The sequence below is a fragment of the Lissotriton helveticus genome, chromosome 1_1 (assembly GCF_964261635.1).
Source record: "Lissotriton helveticus chromosome 1_1, aLisHel1.1, whole genome shotgun sequence".
NCBI lineage: Eukaryota > Metazoa > Chordata > Amphibia > Caudata > Salamandridae > Lissotriton > Lissotriton helveticus.
In genome coordinates, this window is record NC_136057.1 from 1,286,780,601 (window position 1) to 1,286,799,017 (window position 18,417).

Sequence of the window (18,417 nt, forward strand, 5' to 3'; positions counted from 1 at the left end):
TAAGCACTGTCCCTACTTCTGTTCAACATCTATCTCAGATCGCTAGTGAGGGACTTGGCCCAGATGGACTGCCATGTGTTTAACTACGCTGATGACACACACATTATTGTACAAATTGACAACACCCCACAAGCCCACACATGTGTGCTAAACACACTCAGATATGTGGTAAACTGGATGACGGCCAACTCACTTAAGATAAACCGAGATAAAACAGAGGTATTGGCCATCACTACGTGCAGCAACCCGTGGACTGACCAATTCTAACCACAGGAGCTAGGAGACACACTGTCTCCAGCCCGAGGGGTAAAAAGCCTGGGTATTAAAATAGATGGCAAACTCTCACTGACCAACCAAGTGTCCACCGTGATCGGGACCTGTGTGGGCCTGCTGAGGCAGTTAAGGAAACTATCACCCTGGCTCTGCTAGAAGTCAGGGATCTTGATGTAAATAAGAAACTCCCATGGTTCAGTTGCATTAGAAACATCTTGTGTGAGTTAGGGCTGAGTCGCCTGTGGACTTCGCCTGCAACAAACTCATTTCCAAGTAAAGCTGAACTAAAGGCTGCTTATTGGCACATGATAAACCTCAGACGGTTCTCCTCAGGCCAGACCTTGACCAGCTCTTTCCTTGAGAACAAGCTTGAACCCAAACTTGAGCAATATTGGGATATAATTACCTCACCTTGCGACAGGAAATTATTCCATCAGTTTAGAGGAGGCTCATTACCCACCAAGGCCTTTACTTCAAGGTGGTTAAACTCTGACGCGAGGAGTAGTAGATGCACATACTGTCCAGATAGGGTTGAATCTATCCCACATATTCTTTTTGGGTGCCCGGCTTACAGCGCCCCCCGGCGATGTTGGCTGAAACCAATCTGTTTCGCACTGGGCATTAGAGAGTATAGAGAGGTGTACAGAATTTTAAAAACATCATTAGACGGCCCAATTATGATATCAATGGCCAAATTTCTGGGGCAGGTGTGGGTGATTCGGTGGACAGGCGGAAGGTTAAGGTAACCATCTCCACTGTACAGTGTGTGACATTGTTTGACCCCAATCATCATTATTATTCTGAATGATGTATTGTATGCCTTTTAGATGATTTTAATAGTAGTTGGCAAATTTTAGAATGATGTTTTTTATTATATTATTTATTAGTTTTAACGGTGAATGTGATATGTCCTTGCACTATTAAGTTTCATTGCATCGATCATTTGCTATGGTCTACCCGGCTTTTACCATGTACTGTGATCACTTTTGTGATTCTTTTAAAATCGAAATAAAGTTTATAAACTGAAACTGAAACTATCACCCCTCCTTTCATTTCCACCATGCGGACGGTGGTGACCGCAATGATCATGTCGCAACTAGACTATGGTAATGCACTTTACATTGGGCTACCGGACAGGTTGTTAGGCAAACTACAGGTTGTGATGAATGATGCAGCCAGGCTGGTCTTCAAGCTCCCCAGATGCACACAGGCCACTCCCCTGCTGCAAAAACTTCACTGGATCCCCATCAAACAGAGGGTTAGATTCAAGGGCCTGTTTATCGCCCACAAGGCCCTGTATGGACACGCCCCAAGAAACATCAAAGAGCGTCTGGGGAAATATGTCCCCGGCCGCACCCTATGGTCATCCTTGGGAGGCCAGCTAGCATGCCTGCGGTTTAACTACAAGACTAAAGGAGGGCGAGCCTTCTCTATCCTCATCCCACAACTTTGGAATATGTTGCCGGGCCACCTCTGGTTCAAAAAAGCCCTTCTCCCTTTCAGGAAGAAACTGAAGACCCTCCTCTTCACTGAAGACTCTGCATAATGCAGACTGATCAGGGGTTAACACTCACTCATAGGGACTGTCGCTATTCTCTCACAGCGCTTAGAGACCCGCTGGTATTAAGCCCTCTACAAATCACAATTAACATTAACATTTTGCTAGGCAGATCCTGCAGGGGGTATGTGTGACCACTTCCGCTCTCTATCCAAAGTATCCAACCACTGTACCCTAAATGGCTTTCTTGTGCACTACAACATCCAGAATGGACTGGACATTGTATTGTAGGGGCATATCTGCTTGTGAGGATATGCCTTTATCATCTAAGTGGAAGAACCTGCAAGGTCCATCTGCATTGGCATGGGCCGTCTCAGGTCAGTGTTCCACTTTATATTCCATTCCCTGTAGGTATATGGACCACCTAAGCAGCTTGGGGTTGTCACCTTTCATCAGCATTAACCATCTGAGAGGCCTGTGGTTAGTTTGAAAATTGAAGTAAGAGGTATGGCTTCAGCTTCTTCAGGAACCAGACCACAGCAAAGGCTTCCCTCTCAATGGGACTCCAACGCTGCTCCCTGAGGAGTAGCCTTTTACTGATGAAAGCCACAGGCTGGTCTTGACCCTCGTCATTTGTTTTGGGACAGGATTGCTCCTATCCCATGTTCAGAGGTATCAGTTTGCACAATTAATTGCTTGGCACAATCTGGACCTTTCAGAAGCGACGTAGAGCATATCGCTGCCTTCAGAGAGTCACAAGCCTTTTGACAGCTCACTGTCCAGTTCACCTTTTTGGGAATTCTTTTGGAGATCAGTACTGTGAGTGGTGCGACCATGGTGCCATAATTCTTCTCGAACCTCCTGTAGTACCCAGCCAAGTCAAGGAAGTCCCTGACTTGAGTATGGGTTGTTGGAGCCATCAACCAGGTGGCCCAAGTACACAAACTTCTCCTGCCCTATCTGGCACTTGCTTGCCTTGACAGTAAAGCCTGCCTTTCTCAGTGCCTCTAATACTTTCCCATGGTGGATTAGGTGATCCTGCCAGGAGGAGCTAAAGACAGCAATATCATCAAGATAAGCTGCACTATAGGATTCCAAACCAGCAAGGACTTTATTCAGTAACCTCTGAAAAGTGGCAGGTTCATTTTTCAGACCCAAAGGCATTCCTGTAAACTGTTAATGTCCATCTGGGGTCGAAAATGCTGATTTTTCTTTTGCTCCTGGAGTCAGACCTATCTGCCAGTACCCTGAAGTGAGATCAAAGGTACCAAGATATTTGTCTGCTCCCAACCTGGTATTAGTTTGTTTACCCTAGGAATTGGGTGTGCATTGGTTTTGGCCGCAGCATTGAGACCCCTATAGTACACACAAAACCTTGTTTCTTTTTTATCACCCTGGGTATGAGGTTTGGGGACTAAGGGGAATAGCCTCAGGAAACCTGTAAGCATGATCCACTACCACTAGAATATATCTGTTCCCTGATGTGGGATGGTCAAGGGGACCAACGATGTCGTTCTCTGCCCTTTCAAGGGGAACTCCAACCACTAGGATTGGAATTAAATGGGCCTTTGGTTGCCCACCTGTCTTGCCACTGGCTTAACAGGTAGGACAGGAGTTGCAAACTCCTTCACCTTCTGGTACAATCCTGGCCAGTAGAAGTGCCTGACAAGCCTGCTCCATGTTTAGTCTGGCTAGTGGGATATCATGGGCAAACGTGAGGAGGGATTCTCTAAACATCTGAGGCACTACACTCACCGAGTGGCATCAGGCTTTAGGTATCTGACCTCAGTGTAAACGACCCCCTCCGCCCATCAGGTTTTGTGGAAACCACTGATATCACCACTTTCCTGTGCAGCAGCTTGCTGTCACAGGCTTTCAAGAGTGGGATAGGGCATCTGCCCATGGCACAGATCTTCCCAAGTGGGTCCCCCTGAGCCCAGGAGCTCAGCCTGGTACTGCTTCAGTTCCTGTGGCTCAGTTCCCTCTGGGCCTGACTCTTCTTCTCCCTAAGGAGAGTGGTTGGGTGTCTGTTCGGAAGCTGGTACCCCAGTCTTCCTGCCATTTCTCTTGGAGGGCTGGGCCACTCTTTCATTCTCCAGCACCTCTTTTTCACTCTGAGCTCCTTCCGGCATGGATCCTTAGTTCTGCCTCATTCCAGGGTGAGATCTCCAAATCGTTACCAAGCAAACATTTAACTGGGAGTGTCATAGAGACTGCTGCCTCTTTTTTACCAGCAACCCCACCCCCCGGTCAAATGACACCATTGCCATGGGGTGGTTTGTCCTCACATTGTCAGGGAATGGTGACTGGATAGGACCTTCCAGGGATGTATGGATCAGGGGACACTAGATTCTGGGTCACCATAGAGACGCTTGCACCAATATCTCTCAATCCTTCCACACTAACACTATTAACAACAGGAGGCTGTCTATATTTTTGCGTATTAGAGGGCCAGACAGCTGACGTGGCTAAGTCCATATCCACCTCAAGAGTTGCCTCATTGAGCTCTCCGACATGGTCAGGGCCCTCCTGAGATCCCATCTGGAGATTGGCCACTGCATTTACTGCAGGGGGACTAGAGGCATTTTTCCTTGTTTTTGCAGCCAAGGTCTCCAGTTTGGTGTCCTGGGGACCTACACACCTGACATCAAGCCTTCTTGGGATACCAGTTCTTCACCTGATACCCACCCTTTTGCTGTGAAGGGTCTCGGGCCCACCTTCCTCAACCGGTGTTTGGGGGCCTGAGGAAGACTTTATGTTTTTAGGATTACCCTCTTTCCCTTGGGGGTGCTTTTTGGCCTCTTTCTTGTGGTCTCCCCCACCAGTGGTAGTTCTGGTAACCCTTGTTTTGACCCAGTGGTCTGTCTTCTTCCCCCAAGGGGAAAGTGGACTAGGTCTACCAGATACTGATGTTATTTCTCATTGTAACAATTACTCAAAAGATAGCCCTTCATGATTAAATCCTAAAGCCCTTCTTAGTCATTCGGATTATTAACTGATACTGCACTGGGGTGCAACTAGCTCACCAGCTAGCTCCAGTAAGCGCCACAGAGCTGCATTGCAGAGAGGTGTAAAAAGGGACGTGGCCTCAGAAAACCACTCTGTAACGCAGTTCCCTGGTGCATACTGATGGTACCTGGTGGGCTAGTCGGCCCCTAGGGGACTTCTGGATTGAAGAGGAATTAATTCCCCAACTTAAAACGCCCACAGGGCATGTTTGCACACATATCACCTTAGGCCCTGCCCCCTACCTTCACCACTGTGCAAACGGGCCCCGTGGCGTGTTTTAAGTTGGGGGATTAAGTCCCCTTGAATCCTGCGGTCCCCTGGCGGCCAACTAGTCCACCAGGTACCACCACTAAGCGCCAGGGAGCTGCGTTGCAGAGAGGTGTAAAAAGGGGCATGGCCTCAGAACACCTCTCTGCAAAGCAGGCCCCTGGCACATACTGGAGGTTCCTGGTGGGCTAATTGGCCCCAAGGGACTCCCAGTGTTCAAGGGGAATTCGTTGCCCCTCTGAGTGATGCTGTTAGGGGGCGTGGCCTCCGACCCAATGCCGTTTTTTTTTAATTAATTTTTTTAAAGAAGGGGGCTGTGTAGCCACCCTTATTTTTCTAATTTATTGGCCCTGGGGACCCCATCCCCCAGGGCCTGCCCCCAATTTTTAATTAAAAAAAATTTGGAAGGGGGCCCGTGGCCCCCCTCCCGAGGCCATAATTTGCCCCGGGTCCCCATCTCCCAGGGCATGGCCCTTTTTAAAAAATATATATATATTTTTGAAGGGGGCTGCCTTGCCCCCCTCCTATGGCGAGTTCTGGCCCGGGGACCCCATCCCCCGGGCTGTTTCTTTTTTTATTTCTTTTTTTTTTTGGATTGGGGCCGCGTGGCCCCCCTCCTGTGCCACTACTAGCCCCGGGGACCCCATCCCCCAGGGCTGGCCCTCTTCGTTGGGGACCGTGGGGGGATTAGGTCCCGCAGGCTCCCCCCCTCCTGCAGGAGCCAGCATTGCTTTTGCATATGGGGAGCATCTAACATGCTTATGGTAACAAAACTTTTTATTGGTCATAGGCTGGTATTGCTAACAAATGTGCGTCAGAGAAACCAAAGCTATTAATGAGCTGGTACTCCTAGTGATGTCAACATGTTTGGAGGCCTTGCATGCCTCTTCGAAATAATTCTAGTTATAGCCCTGTCAGCTACTGACAGGGCTATAACTAGAATTATTTCCATACCACATAGGTATTGTACTTTTACTGTCACTTGTACATACACTTTGCACATTTAGATGGCTACCATAGTGAGTGACAGAGGGATCTAACTCCATCCTGACGAAGAGGCATGCAAGGCCTCGAAACATGTTGACATCAATAGGAGTAACAGCTCATTAATAGCTTTGGTTTCTCCGACGCACATTTTTTAACAATACCAGCCTATGACCAATAAAAAGTTTTGTTACCATAAGGCCAGGTATTTTTTAATCTCATTTTTTCATTCACCCCTGACCCTACTTGCACTCACTCAAATACACCTCACATAGCACTTACAATATTCAAGTGCTCCAGCGTAGTCGCCAGTCGTAGCACGCCCATCCCGCAGCGGGGCGGGAAGACCCCGATGATGAAGCATGACACCAAGGGCCATTTTGGTGTGTGAGGGGTATTTTAACAAATACTGTGTATGCCTCTGACTTACTTGTATGCCTAGGCTCAGAGTTAACCTCTTAGAGTTGGATCTTGTTGATTATTGATACCATTAACTGGAGGAGGGGTGCATCCACCAGAGTGCTTTCTAGCATTTATTTATTTATTTATTAGTTTATATAGCGCTAGAATCACTCCGTAAGGAGTATCTCTGCGCTTCATGCCCAATAAAATTAGTAACTACACAGTGGAATGGAATTAGATTTCGTTTTTAAACAGAATAGTTTTTAGTTGTTTTCGGAAGGTTAAATGCTCTTTGCATAGCCTTAAGGCCAGCGGAAGCTTGTTCCACATCTTGGGGCCCATAGTTGACAGGGCTCTTCCTCCATGTCTAACTTTTTTGATATGCGGCACCACAAGAAGAAAGTTGTTGCTTGATCTAAGGGACCGTAAAGGGACATATGGTCTAAATTTCCTTTCCAGGTAGGCGGGTCCTAGTCCGTTCAAGCATTTGTGGATTAGGCAGCATATCTTGAATTTAGCCCTTTGTCTAACATTAAGCCAATGTAGTTGCTCCAGGAGGGGTTTGGATGCAGTTCTTGGGGGGGCATTCAGAACCAGGCGAGCCGCCGTGTTCTGCACAACCTGCAATTTATCCAATAGCCCTTCATTGACTGAAAGTAGCAACCCATTACAGTAATCAATCCGGCTCAGGATAAGTGCCTGAACCAGGATCTTTCTTGTAGAGTTGGGTAAGAGTGGAAAAATTTTCCTGAGTAAGCCAATGGTGTGGAAGCATATCCCTGAAATGTAGGTGACATGTTGTTTTAAGGACAGGTCGTGATCAAGTCGAATTCCAAGATTCTTCACGACCTGTTTGGGTTCAGGGACTGCTCCCAGCTCTGTTGGCCACCAATCAGGAGTCCAAAGCATCTTAGCTTCCCCAAATAGCATGATCTCCGTCTTGCTGACGTTACATTGGAGGTAGTTGTTGGACATCCAATTGGCCACTTCCTCCATGCCAGACGAGAAGGAGTTCCTAACCTCAGCGGAAAGGGTTCTAAAGGGAAACAGGAGCTGTGTGTCATCTGCGTAAGACACGGGAACAAACCCGTGTCTACGCAGCACTCCTGCCAGGGGTGCCACATAGATATTGAAGAGCGTCGGGCTCAGGCATGAGCCCTGTGGCACCCCCTTAGAGATCCCGGTTTCCGCTGAGCGAAATGCCCCCATGGTGACTGTCTGGGTGCGATCTGTTAGGAAACTCCTTAGCCAATCTAGGGCTTTGTTCTTTAGGCCAGCGTTCGACAACCGTTGAGTCAGAATGGAATGTGACACGGTGTCGAACGCTGCCGATAGATCTAACAGTACAAGTATGACAGAGAAACCCTTGTCCTGGTAGGCGTGGAGGTCATCGGTGACAGACAGCAAGGTGGATTCGGTGCTATATCTGGGGCGGAATCCTGATTGGGATTCATCAAGGGCTTGAACTTGTTCAATATGGCTGGACAAGTGTTTGTTAACATGCTTTTCTATAACTTTCCCCAGGAAAGGTAGCAGGGAGATGGGCCTTAGATTACTCAAGTCCGACCAAGGTATGGTGGTATTTTTCCTGGTTGGTCTGACGAGTGCTCGCTTCCATTCCTTGGGGACTGTGCCTAAAGTGAGTGATAGATTAACTAGTTCTGTAACCAGGGGGCTTAAATGTTCTTCCAAAATAGGCATGAGTTTAGCAGGAATAACATCCTCTGGGCTTCCACTCTTAACTCGTTTTAAAAGGGCAGAGGTTTCTAGACATAAAATAGGGGGAAAGCTGTCCAGGGATTGCGTGTCCCCGATAGGATTCATGGAATGTGAGTGAAGTGTCTCCTTGAGGGGTCGGGATTGATTGGTGCATAAGATCTTATCGTAGATTTTGTCAATTTTGTTGGTAAAAAAACAGGAGACTTCGTTACACAGTTTTTGAGATGCTATATCCGGGGCTTCACATGCTGACGGTTTAGCCAACGTCTGCACTATCTGAAAGAGGACTCTAGGTGAGTTCCCAGCCTCCTGTATTTGGGTAGCAATGTGTGCTTTCCGTGCACCCCTTATTGCTTTATGATACGAAGATAGGCTAGCCCAATATCTTTCTCTATCTTCAAGGAGATGGGAAGTTCGCCACTTTTTCTCCAGTTTTCTGGCTCCTTGTTTAAGAGTTCGTAAATGGGCAGAGAACCAGACTGCATGCTTTTGTACTGGCCTAGGTTTAAAACACTTTAAAGGGGCAATTTTATCAATAGTTGTCTTTATTTCGTCTCCGAATTTCTTGAGAGCAGCCTCAATATCATCCGAAGGCCGAAAGACGGGAGAGGTAAAATTTTCTGAAAAAGTGGACATATTAACTTTGTGCCACTGTCTGCGAGTGCACGGCAGGTTGCTGGAATATGCTAAACTAGGTTCTCGACGAGGTGTGGTAAATTCAACAATAAAATGATCAGTCCAGCTGACCTGAGTAGCAGGTGGGCATAATGTCGCCTGAACATTGGAGAAGACTAGGTCTAAAGTGTGGCCAGCCTGGTGAGTAGGGCCACTGTTTTTCATCAATAAACCTAGACTAGATAAGTCTGTTATTAGTGACTGGGCATCACCACAATCCATTTTCTCACAGTGGACATTAAAGTCCCCAACTAATGTAAACTCATCGTTATCAGCAATATAAGGGGCAAGTAATTCCACTAAATTATTACTAAATTGTTTATATGGACCTGGTGGCCTATAGACCAGGGCACCTTTGTAGCTCTCTTTCGAAGCTGATTGTATTTTGAAGATAAGGATTTCCATATCAGGGGAGCTGAGTTCCTCCAAAATTGTGGCTCTCAAATCCTCTCTATACACCACAGCAATACCCCCGCCAGTTTTCACCGGGCGGTCCAGTCTCAGGATTTTATAATTGTCCGGAATAGCGAGAGTAATGGCAGGGGTACAGTGAGGTTTGAGCCAAGTTTCTGTGAGAAAACACAGCTCAGGTAGATTAGAAGCAATCATGTCCCAGACCTCCGCAGTATGTTTGGAGAGGGACCTGATGTTGCATAACAGATTTTTCCTGCCTGACAGGGTGGTCTCTGTGGTTAATGATGGTGAGAATGTCCTGAAACCGCGCCGCAAAGTGTCATGGGTCAGTGTCTGATCACAAGTAAATTGGGTGTAGCAAAAACGACATGAGAAGGGGCCCTCGACCTCCAAATGGACCATGCAGGCAGCATCAGGAAAAGGGGGAGCATTAAGCTGGCGCAATACCTTGGAAGTATAGTTGATTATCTTTGCAGTAGGGGACTGTCGAGAAACATCAAGACCCGCCATAGCCCTTAGCCCGTTCTGGCGCGGACGGGCGCAGACGGGCAGGTCTTTGGCTTGTCTTCGGCGCGTCAGAGGGCGCCCCCCTGCGCGCAACCGCTGCGCGCCTGTGCCGACGAGTGGCTAAGTAGCCCCTGTTGCAGCAAGGCTAGAGCGCTAACCGCTCAGGTCTAGGGCGTGTACCAGGAAGTGTGTGCCTCAGGCTCGTACCTGCCCCGCCCTCCGCTCAACGGCAATGGACACCGAGTCGGAACGGGGCGGGCAGGCTGCAACACAGAGCAACTGAGCAATCACTATTATGGAGCCCCTATTAGCGCTAAGGGTTAGCGTATGATCCAAATAATAATGTGTCACAATTTCCAATCAAATATAACACAACTCCTAAAAGTTAGATTTTGCAAATCAAATCAGTTAAAATACAGTTTTAAAATATCAGTCGCTAGCATTAGCGTTTTTATATTCCACAACTCTAACAGAGTAATAGTGCAATCTGTTACCGTTTTTAATCTGGCAAAGGAGCGGGGTCGACAGACACTGCCACTGCCTGTCTTACCGCCATTACCTCTTCACTCCCCCTATTGATTTTTGTTTACTCTTTGGACAGCGCACAGCAGTGGGAGTTTCATAGCCAGTATTCCTGGCACGAAGGCAGACAGGACATTTATCCTTGACTTGTGGAATATAAATAAATAATACCGGGACTATTTTTGACTATGTTAACAATAACAGATAGCTCAATAAATAAGAGGCAGGATCCGATGTGTCCGAGTCAAAAGGATTTATTCAGGCAAAAGGGAAGGGACTGGAACGGAACAGCCTGAAATAAAACAGGAAGGAAGGAAGGCAGCTGCAATGCTTCATCGACAGTGCAGCATATATATAGTAATACATTTACATTACATTACATACAGTAGGCGTAACTTATGACAAACGTAAGATAAGAGTGCATGGGTGGAGAAAGAAGGCGTGTACAGGGCGTGTAATGAAACATTTGGTATGAAACGTCACAGAAGTGTCATGAATGGGGCGGAAACATGGAGGGGGCTACTCGAGCAGCTGGGACCTTTAACCTAGTGGTGCGCACAAACGGGCAATGACGTGTTACCAGGGAGAACTGGGGGCTATGACTTCTGCACTAGAAGAGGAGACTAAAGTCTGCGGTGTCAGGACGACATGTACCTATAGCATATCTGGTATCTGGTGTTTGGAGTACATGTTGATAGAATCCAAAAGTTATCAGGGCAAAGGCTACTTGACACTAAGGCTGGTGCATGCATTATTCTACATGTATTGCGTGTGCTAGGAATATTCTATGAATATTAATACAGTATTTCTCTTACATGGAGACAGAAAGACTAGACCATAGCTGTAACTGTTGATGCAGTTCAGTAGCTTAGGAATGCAGAGAAGGAGGGCTGGACTGATAACTAGAAGCATAACATACTCTTGGCAGACAGGCAGGCAGAGCCAGGCCTGGCCGGGCACCGCGAGGCAGGAAATAAGTGAAGGGTCAGGGATGCAGGTGGGGGCTGCATCGCTCCTCGGAGAGGGTTCAGGAGACTGGAGCTTGGATCTGATGTCCAGGCCCTTTTGAGGCCTAGGAACGGGGACAATTCAATGAATTAACGTGCACACTGTGAAACGGGGCAACATAGGCCTAATACTCGTTGCTTTCACGAGAACTGGAAACTGGCATACTAGAGTTGGACACAACTGTAATTGCGTCTTTAATCGATCATAGGGGGATACATGCATATCGATCATGCACATATAGCATAGGATGGGGAACACGTAGGCACATATAACATGGCAAAATTTACTTTTCCACATTCCCTCCTTGTGCCCTACGTTTCCATCAGGAAACATCAATATTCATGATACCATCTATCTGTTCATATAGCATCATTTGCTCGTCTCGAATTGTCTTAGAACGGGACTTAGGACTAGGAATACAAGAGGTAGCACACATGCCGCAAATCGCAGGGCCACATTGTAAACAGAGGCAGCAACTGAATATGATCATTACTGCTATACCTAGGAATGACAATACTTTCCATCCCCAGGCAGATATGATACTCCAGAGCCAACCGGACCATGTCCAGGTGCCTGGATTCTGGTGTAACTGATGGGCAATTTTATGAAGTCTGGTTATAGCTGAATAAACAGACGGCGCGTTATTAGGAATGAAAATGCAGCAACTAGATCCGATGACTCTACAAGCTCCTCCTCCATCGGCCAGTATGACGTCAAGAACGAGACGATTTTGGAGCACAACAAAACGCATAGCAGATTGCTCTTCGGTTAAGTTACCTAGAGCGGAAGTAGTCTCATTCACTACTGCTTCAAGGGTTCTGGTTAACCTACGTATTAACTTACTATTCTGGACAGGACCTATAAAGAAAAAGAAACCTTTGTTGAAGTCTTGATACTGTTCTAGAGCAGTTTCAGTTTGATCGACAATCGGGGACTCGGTCTCCCTTTTATGTCTAACGTGTACTAGATGTGTGTTTCTGTGATAATCGGACGGGGCTAGGAAAACTGGTGGCAGTAGGAAGGCAATGTAACATGTTCCATCCCAATCGAGGGGCAGACGGATATATGCGGTCTGACCACAAACAAAATAAGAATGACGTGAGGCTTTGAAAATAGATTTCCCAGTGTCACTATACTCGACCACAGTAGTACAATCACTATGTCCTACATGTGTGGAACCATTCTTTCTGACACATAATTCGCCTTTGACTGGTAGTACTGAAATAGCAGGCAAATCTGGAGTAGTATCGGACTGAACATTCAAGACCATGAAATTCGAGGAATAATTACCTAAATCATATACTTCATTTTCTAGATCTAACCCTGTTCTATGGGTAAGACCTTGCTTGTCTGGGAAACATGTTCGATTCAGAAGGGACATATCAGTTGAGGATGACGTTAACGTGGACCATGCTCCACACGAACCATTATGTGAAAACGGATAAGGAAAAAGTGGCAGAACTCCCTTCGGTGTCTGGAAAGGGGGGAGTCGACCACACACCCAACAATTAGTGGCAGTGCTGGTCTGGTGTGAATAATGCAACATTCGGATAAAAGTGTTGTTACGCATAGCAAGACGATAGGATAACTCGTGAGGAGGCAGGTCACTAAATGTGTGCTCTACTGTAACATTAGAAAACATATGTACATGTGAAATAGGAAAACATAAATGTAACGCATAACTTATGCATGTAACCATAAGACTTAAGAACAATAAAAAGAATAGAACGATAATACATCTTTTAGAGTTTTGACTAACTCTCTCACTGTGTGGGTCTGTCTCATACATGTCAGGAACCTGTCTAACCGTTTCACCCGAGAGGGACTTAGACAATTAAACTGGCTGACTTACTAGACCGGAGCTTTGCTTTATACTCCTGCTGCGGAGTTTTCTCTAACAGGGGTATTTTAGATTCATAGTCTGGACAGTCCTTGGGGACGGGGCAGTCCTTGAGAAATGTCTTAGGTTTCAGTCCATGGAATTTCTTGATGTGGCTCATATGTAGCCACCCCTTGCGGTTTTCGAGCTTCACTGCAGTCCGGGTGGTAAGGAGGACAAGACGGGGCTGCTTCCAACGGGGCTCCAGCGGACTTGAACGATCAAAATTGCGAACCAGAACGAAATCCCCCGGAACGACTTCATGCGGTTTCACTTCGGTGTTGTCTGGAAATGCAGCGGCAACCTGTGAACAACAAGATTGTAGTGCAGACATCAAGGAGGCAAGGTAATCTGTCAGCATATTACTGTCAATATCGGTAATGCTACGGGGTCTAGGTGTACCCCACATGTTAGGGGGGCGGCCAAATACTATCTCGTAGGGAGATAGACCTGAACGGGAGTGAGCGACCATTCTCATATAGAAAAGGGCAACTGGCAGTGCTACTATCCAATCTACACCTTTCCCTGCACACACTTTGGCTATGCGGATTTTCAAAGTCTGGTTATGTCTCTCTACGAGACCGGCTGCTTCAGGATGGCGTACACAATGGAACTTCCACTGGTACCCTAACAAAAGGGAAACTTGTTTCATGAGCTCGGATGAGAATGGCTGGCCGTTATCTGAATACACGACCCTAGGTAATCCATAGCGGGGAAAATACTCACGAACCAACTGCCTGGCAGTGGTCGCGGCTGTATAATCTGGAACTGGATATGCCTCTGTCCACCTGGACAAAGCACATACAACTACGAGAACATACTTGAAACCTCGACATCGCTCCATCTGAATATAATCCATTTGGAGGACTTCAAAAGGGTGGTCAGGAGGTTGGAATCCACCTTGTTCCACCGGGACACTTTTACCTGGATTGAACTGACAACATATCATACAGGTACGTACTTTCTGCTTGGCTGCTGCTCGTAAATGCTTGTTGAACCAGAGGTTCTGGATACTGTCTAACATAGCTTTTTCACCTAAATGTGCTGGACTATGTGCGGTGTTAATAATGATTTGAACCATAGAGTCGGGGAGAAACCATGTGGCTTTTCCCTTCGTCAACCATCCTTGATCTGTCTGGACCCCTCCTTGTTCGGACCATTTCTTGATTTCATCGGGAGTAGCATGTAACTGTATATCTAGTACATCTTGTGTAGGGTCCTTAACTGTCATACAAGTAGTCTGTTCTGGAGTGAGTGTCTGTGTCGTGTTAACTGGAATGTCTGGAGTCTGAGCTGTAAGCTTGGCTGTTCGATCTGCTAGATCGTTACCCTGGGAAATGATGTCAGTGACTTTCGTATGTGCCTTGCACTTCATGATAGCGATAGCTGTCGGTAAATGTATTGCATCTAACAGAGCTTGAATGAGGAGACCATGCTGAATCTTGGTTCCATGAGAAGTCATGAAACCTCTCTCCTGCCAGAGCACTGCAAAGTCGTGTACGACTCCGAATGCATAACGTGAATCTGTGTATATGTTTACTTTCAGGTTCTTGGCACGTATGCAGGCTTGGGTCAGAGCGACAAGCTCTGCTGCTTGAGCAGACAGGGTGTCAATACGATGTGTTTCTATAACTTCGGTTTCAGTAGTCACTGCATACGCGGCTACTAGTTCTCCTGTACTTGTTATCATACATGAACCATCCACATAAAGTGTCAGGTCGGGATCAGGTAATGCAATATCTGTCAAGTCTTGTCTAGGCTTTGTCATGATGTTAACAACTTCCACACAATCATGTGTGGCAGGATTTGAAGTAACTGACGGTAACAGTGTAGCTGGGTTTAAAATGTTGCAGCGTCTGATTTCTATGTGTGGCTGAAATAATGTCAGTTCATAACCTGTTAAACGTGCAATTGTCAAATGCTGAGTCTGTGTTCGGTTTAAAAGAACTTCCACAGAGTGTGGAACTTGTACTGTCCGGGAGTGTCCTAACACTATGGAATCACTTTGTCTGATAGCTAGAGCTGTGGCTGCAACGGACTTGAGGCACGCAGGCAGAGCCTGGGCCACTGGATCTAATGTGCTAGAAAAATAAGCACAGGGCTTGTATTGTCCTGCTTGATCTTGTGTGAGAACAGATAATGCAGTACCATCACGTTCTGTGACAAACAGTGTAAAAGGCTTACTGTAGTTTGGTGTTGCTAGAACAGGTGCATTACATAAAGCTTTCTTTAACTCATTAAAAACAAGTGTATGTTCCTGGGTCCAAGGGAGGACAGTCGATGCGGCTGCCTCCTGTGTCGTTAACTGTATCAGTGGCTTGGCTAGAAATGCATACTGAGGAATCCATTGTCTGCAGTAAGAAGTGAGGCCGATAAAAGCTCGTACCTCCTTCTGTGTCTTGGGCTGTGGAAGACATGCTATTAACTGGATACGGTCAGGTGTCAACTGCCTACCCCTCTTGGACAGTAAGTGTCCTAAGTAGACCACTTGCTGGACACAGAATTGCAATTTGGAAGGGGACACCTTGTGCCCCATCTCGGCCAGAAAATACAGAACTGTAAGTGACGCACGCTCGCAGTCACGTTCAGAACGGGCTGTGATCAGTAGATCATCGACATATTGGAGCAGGGCAGTGTCAGTTGGCATGTGAATATTGTCTAGTTGTCTCTTAAGTGCTTGACTGTAAATGCTAGGACTTTCTGTGAAACCTTGAGGTGCTCGTGTGAATTTATAGCTTATTCCATTTAAACAGAATCCGAAAAGGAACTGGCTGTCTGGATGAATGGGGACACTGAAAAATGCGTTCTTGAGATCGATAACTGTAAAGAACGTAGCTTCAGAATCAATGGCTGTCAATAGAGAAGAAATGTCTGGGACCACAGGGTACTGGGGTATAATACACTTATTAAGTTCTCGAAGGTCAATCACTAATCGATAAACTGGAGGTGCATTTGGATCCGTACGTTTCAGGACTGGAATGATAGGAGAATTACATATATTGGAGTCAGTTTCTACAACCACTCCTTGAACAATAAGTTCGTCAATAATTTTGGATAAGACTGCTACAGCCTCAGGTGGCAATTTGTACTGTCTGATTCGTGGTAAAACAACACCTTGCTTCAGAGTCACACGGTGGGGTGTGATATGCATACAACCTACATCAGTTGGACCTTGCGCCCATAAATGCTGTGGTACATTCAACAATCTTGGATCAAAATCACATAATACATAATGACCTTTGAAATCACGCAAGAACAGACGGACCCCTTCTGGGGAGCAGCATATGACTGCTCCTAATTCTTTCAATGTCTTAATGCCTAACAAATTTTCTGGACAAGATTTCGTGAGTAACAAATCTGTAGTTCGGGACAATGGACCAACTTCTAGAGTAACTGGTTTCGATATTTCATTAACAATAGGCTTTCCTGAAAATCCAAGGGAAACATTTCTAGAGCCTGAGAGTGGAGCCCCTGGAACCTCGTCATGACTGATGGTAGTCCTACTTGCCCCTGTATCAATCAGAAACTTTCTGTCTTTCCCTAATACTTGACTGTGTACATAGGGACCCTCTTGATCTACAGGTATCTCGATGAGAGGCAAGCCTACCTCCCTCTCTAGGCTGTTTCATGAATATGGCTGATAATCTGGATACTCTGTCTGTGCATACTGGTACATCTGCTGTGTAACGTGCTGTGTTGCAGCAATAGGCTGCGGTGCGGTAACTGACTGTTGTGCATTCTGCGGTGGCTGGGAAGTCTGTGAAACTTGTTCTTGTCTAGGCGGACGTGGTCTCTCTTTAGTTTTACCAGTAGCTATGTTGTGTTTCAGAACTGCACACTCGTTTATAAAATGACCTGGCTGTTTACAGTAATTGCATGTCCCTTTCACGGGAGTTGCAGGATGACTGGCTTGATTCGGACCCCTCTTCTGACTGTCTTGTGGGACAGATTGTGCAACTAATACTTTCATTTTTGTGTCTTTCATACGTCTCCTTTCGTGTTCCTGCTCTTCCCTGATTCTGTTCTGGTGGTACTGGAGCATTTGTAACATCTGTGACGGAGTGTTAGCTTGCCAGGTACTTTCGACTTTCAGGACTCGATTTTTAACTTGTGGACTTGAATTCTCGACTAGTTTGGTAACAAAAAGATGAGGGTATGACTCACTACTTGTTTTCAGACCACTATTAATAATAAAACATTTTTCAAATCTAGAATAGAAATCACTAGTATCTTCGTCTTGTTTCTGTTTGCAGGCTGAGATGGCATCCCAATCTTCCTTTTTCGTGGCTAGTAATCTTGGCAGAACTTGTATCAATAACTCGGGCAATTCTTTAGCCTTATCCCCAAGACCGGTACCTGGTACTCGTATATTATCTTCAGCTTCTAAAGCTGTCCAATCTATCTTTTTCTCTTCCACCTCCCATTCTTTTTCTTTGAGTTTTTCATATGTGCCCGCAGGCAACAGGACCTTTAGCATTTTAATGATATCAGGATACGTGTATTCTCCCATACGGAGCATGTCTTTTAATTCACGGTGGAACCCTGCTGGATCTTTATCGTGACAGGGAATTAACTTTTTCATCTCTAAGAGTTCCATTTTTGTGATGGGGGTGTAAACAAATACTCGTTCTAGACCACCACCATCTTTCTTGACTGGATGTACTTCTCGTAACGGATTGTGTCTGTCTCTGTAGAATGATTTACCTTCTGGGGATGAGACGTGAACAAAATGCGGATTCAGGAAAGTTCGGTATTTGTGGCGCTGTTCTAGAATAACACTAATTAAATCGGTACCTAGACCTTTCCATCTGTACTGGAGTAACTCGTTCAATACATTGTGTAGAGGACCTGGATCAGAATGTTGATCCTCATACAGCGTAATGAGGTGCTGGATCATATACATACCCACCAGACGCTGCTCGGCTGGGGGCAGTTTCAGAAACATTTGTGCCACTATTTCGTCTGGAAAAGTGGTAGAATCAGTAGTCCACCGGACTGCTGATTGGGCTAGTTCTTGTTCATGCATTGTACTAAGCTCGCTATAACCTATTCGTGATTTCAGAATGTGATCGGTAGCTTGGAATACTTGCTCAAGAGAACACTGTTCTGGTGCTGGAGGAGGAAAAGCTTTCTTGTAATCTGGGCGTGAATGTCGGTCAGGAAGTCTAGTTCTACCTACATACGCTATTCTGGAGGGATTCTCGTCGTCTACCTCTTCAGTAGAAGAGTCATCTTCTTTCTCGGTTGCTTGTCTTGCTTC